We start from the raw sequence: 4,486 nt of genomic DNA, 5'->3' as shown, positions 1-4,486 counted from the left end.
CTGCAAAAAAATGAAAAGGAACCCATAAGTCACACCATATACAAAAACTAATTCAAAATGGATCAAAGACCTAAATACAAAGCCAAAAACCACAAAGTTCATAGAAGAAAAACTAGGACCAACACTTCAGGCCTTAATACATGGCATTAAGAGGATAAAAACCATAACCATCAACAAACAAACCCCAGAATATAAACTAGATAACTGGGATCTTCTAAAAATCAAACCCCTATGCTCTTCAAAAGACTTCACCAAAAGAGTCAAAAGAGAATCTACAAACTGTGAAAAAAAGTTTTGGACAGTACAAGTCAGACAAAGGTCTAATCTCCATAATCTACAAGAAAATCCAACACCTGTACACCAAGAAGCAAATAATCCATTTAAAATTGGACAAAGGAAATGAACAGACACTTCACTGAAGAAGACATTGAAGCGGCCAACAGACAGATGGGGAAATGCTCATGATCACTAGCGATTAGAGAAATGCAAATTAAAACCTCAGTGAGATACCGTTTCACCCCTGCATTATTGGCACGAATCAAAAACTCTGGAAATAACAAATGTTGGAGGGGCTGCGGGGAGATCGGAACTCTTATGCACTGCTGGTGGGAATGCAAATTGATACAACCATTTCGGAAAATGATATGGCGCTTCCTTAGAAAGCTAGAAATAGAAATACCATACGAACAAGCAATCTCACTCCTAGGAATATATCCTAGAGAAATAAGAGTCGTCACTTGAATATACATATGCACACTTATATTCATGAAAGCATTGCTCACAATAGCAAAAAGATGGAAACAACCTAGATGACCATCAACTGATGAGTGGAAAAACAAACTATGGTAGGTACACACAATGGAGTACTATGCAATGAGAAAGAAAAATGATGAATCTGTGAAGCATCTCATAACATGGATGGAACTGGAGGACATTATGCTGAGTGAAATAAGTCAATCACAAAAGGACAAATATTGTAGGAGACCTGTAATGTAAAACCACAAGAAAAAGTTCACACACATATGTAACAATCTTTGTTGCTTACGAGGGATGGGTGGGGTGGGGGGAAATACTAAATAGGCAATAGATAAGTGATATCTTGGGTGAAGGGTAAGACAGTGAACAATACTGGGGAAACCAGTACAACTTGTACAAGTAAAGGCCATGGAAGCTCCATAGACACTTCCAAAATCCCCGAGGGACTGAATTGCTAGTCGGAGGGTTGTTGGGACCATTGTCTCAGGGAACATCTAGCTCAATAGGCATAGCACAGTTTATAAAGACAATGTTCTACATTCTAACTTGGTGAGAAGTGTCTGGGATCTTAAAAGCCTGTAAGCAGCCATCTAAGATACTCCACTGATCTCACCCCTTCGAGAGCAACGGAGAATGAAGAGAAAAGGATACCAGGAAAATATTAGTGCGAAGGACTAATGGTCCACCACTACCAAGGCCTCCACCAGACTGAGTCCAAGTACAGCTAGATGGTGCTTTGCTACCACCACTGAATGCTGTGACCGGGATCACAACAGAGGGTTCTGGACAGAGCTGGAGAAGGATGTAGAACAAAATTCTAACTCAGAAAAAAAGACCAAATTTACTGGCCTAAAAGAGACTGGAGAAATCCCCAAAGTATTGTCCCTAGACACCCTTTTAGCTCAGTTTTGAAGTCCCCTCTGAGATTCACCGTCCAGCCTGGGAATGGACAGCCCCATAAAACCAAATTGGACTAATGAGGCACAGCAGTGCAGGGACAAGTTTTAGAAGGCAGAAGGGACAGGAAAGCTGGTGATAGGGAACCCAAGTTTGAGTAAGGATAGTGTTGATGTGTTGTGAGGTTGTTAACCAGTGTCATAGGGTAATACGTGTACTGTTTGATGAGAAACTATTGTTCTGTAAACCTTCATCTAAAATGAGAATAGCAGCACAATTGTAAGAGCGTAGTTGATGTCACTGAACTGCGCATGTAGAAATTTTTGAAATGGTGTATCTTTTGCTATGTAGATTTTCACCAGAAAAAAAAAAGCTCGAGAAGGGAGAAGGTTGACATGTCATGGGGTTGTTAACCAATGTCATAAAACAATATGTGTACTACTGTTTCATGAGAAACAGAAATAAACAGAAAGATTCTCTAAACCTTCACCTGAAGTACAATAAAAAAAAAAAGAAAAAAAAGTACATGCCCTACAGGACCTCACACCAAGGTAGTAGCTTTATTGTCTTTTACAAGGTGTGGGAAACTGAGGTTTGTAGATTTTACACAAAACACTAAAGCTCCCTATGACAAGTAGGAAGAACTCGAGCATTATAGGACAGAATATCTGGCTTCAAAACCAGCAGTATCAACTCGTCACATATACAGGCAATACACGTAGTTTAAGAAGGGTCGCTGGAAGCTTCCACATGTGTACTGAAAATGCACAAAAGGCACCATTGGCTATGGAGAGGGCACAAGATCTTGGGGTCTTGAGAGTTCACAAGGCACTAGAGAGGTCTTCAGGCATAGAGGTGCTTCCAGAGCAAGGCAACATAAGCGCAGACAGAACCTCTTTGCAAGGAGGGGCCTTGCCTGCAGAGGCACCCAGGAGCCACTGTGCATAGAGGACCAGCCCCAGGTCAGGTGCAGAGGATGCCTGGAGAGGGGTTTCTTCTCAGTGCCTTTTAAAAAAAATTAGTATAATAAGATGAGAAATTTAACAAGGGCTGCTGGTTATAAACATTCCATTCTATCAGGATTGTTTACTTAAAACAATAAAACAATGACCACAATATGTAAAGGTGGATTCTTACAGCTATGGACATCTTAGTGGTGAAGAACTGGAGGAAAAAATGGTGTCATTCATTCAGTGTGTCCTGAGTTGTGGGATACTCCCTGATCCAAGGTAAAAGACATTCAAATATCAAGCCTGGGTGACATTGCCTGCTCTAAGTGTGTGAGAAGGAAGGAATGGGTCAGATGTGGCAGTTGCATGGATCTAAGTTGATCAAAGATCAATTAACAAAGATGAGCAATGAAGGAGAACTGAAAATACATAAATACTGTGAGGAATTATACTATGTGGAGTCTGGGAATGAGACAGAAATTTATTGAAAACACAAATTCCTGGGATCAGGTTTGGAAGGGGTGAGTTGAACAAGAGTCCCCTACATTTCCTATTATTAGTGGGATCAGAAACACAGCCCCAAGTCACTCATCACAGGTCTGGTATGAGAACCGAGGGTCTTTTTACTGAACTGCTCAGAGGCTCAGGACACCCAGACAGGGGCTTGGAGAAATCCTGTTGCCGTGGGGAGCAGATTTCACAGTTGCTCGTGGATCCTGCTGGCACTCCTGTGGAACAAAAACTGTGCTTCTCTCTGAGTTACCCATGGGCAGTGCTCAGGGGCTGAGGGAACCAGGATGAAGTTAATGCACCTTGAACATTACAGCCCCTGATGGTCCCTAGAAAGTGTCCAAGTGGTCTTTGCACCATTCGAAGTTGAGGTACAAGAAGGATCAGGCCCTGTAGGTGCTGTATCCTCAGTGGGGAGTATTCTGTCTTTATAGTGTTTGGGAACATTACATAGGACACGATTATCAAAAAGGATTAGAACTTGCACCCTCAGAATCGTATTGCTGTTTTGTTCCTGTATCTTATATCTTTTCTACTCAGCCTAGCCCTGATTTTGAGCTATAGACTATTCTGTCTCTTGAATATGAGAATAATCTGTGTTCTATTGAGTTAAATATAGATATCTCTGTGCTTCTCAGAGTATCACTCTATAACCACACATGCTTTCTTCCCTAGAGAATCCCTGGGAACATAGCTCCCTCATCCTGTTTTGGAGATGGAGAATCCTCTTAGCAGCAGCACTTACCCATAAAGAGCTCTCCAGTCCCAGGAATGAAGAGAGTGTTCTGGATTCTCAAGAGAACTTTCAACTACTCCTGTCTCCTCTACACAGCAGTCTATTCCCAGGTTCAGCTGGTCTGAGGTTGAGATGAAAAAGCCTGAGTCATCAGTTAAGATCTCCTGCAAGTCTACCTAGTACACCTCACCAGCTATGCTGTGCACTAGATGTTACAGACTTCTTGACAAAGATTTGAGTAGATGGGATTGGTCTACACAGACACTGGTGTACCAGACTATGCACAAAAGTTCCAAGGTGGAGCCACTATGACCAGGGACACGTCTTCCAGCACAGCCTACATGAAGCTGAGCATTCTGAGCTTTGAGGACACAACTGTGTATTACTGTAAGAACAGAGACACAGTGTGATAATTACACCTGAGTATATCAGAAACCCTAAGGGAGGAAGTAACTGCATTGACAGGGACAATTTTGATGACAATTTCCTTTCATTAATTAGGAAAGAAGGAATAGTAGAAACATGTATTATCTCTAATTAGGTGGTAAATTTTTCATACCATGGCCCTGTAAATAAAATTTAGGGAATGAGAATTTCAAATGAATAAACACAACATAAACATTCACAGGGAGTTTTT

At 41.4% G+C, this 4,486-nt stretch overlaps 1 pseudogene; it reads left to right on the top strand.

Moving 5' to 3' along the window:
• Positions 1 to 4,259, top strand: part of LOC101347002 (immunoglobulin heavy variable 1-69-like) — a 48,826-nt pseudogene extending 44,567 nt beyond the window's left edge.
• Positions 4,260 to 4,486: the final 227 nt, after the last annotated feature.

Source organism: Trichechus manatus, unplaced genomic scaffold, assembly GCF_000243295.1.
Source record: "Trichechus manatus latirostris isolate Lorelei unplaced genomic scaffold, TriManLat1.0 scaffold00053, whole genome shotgun sequence".
Taxonomy (NCBI): domain Eukaryota; kingdom Metazoa; phylum Chordata; class Mammalia; order Sirenia; family Trichechidae; genus Trichechus; species Trichechus manatus.
The sequence above is the reverse complement of the archived record's forward strand: the minus strand, read 5'-3'. Positions and strand labels throughout refer to the sequence as shown.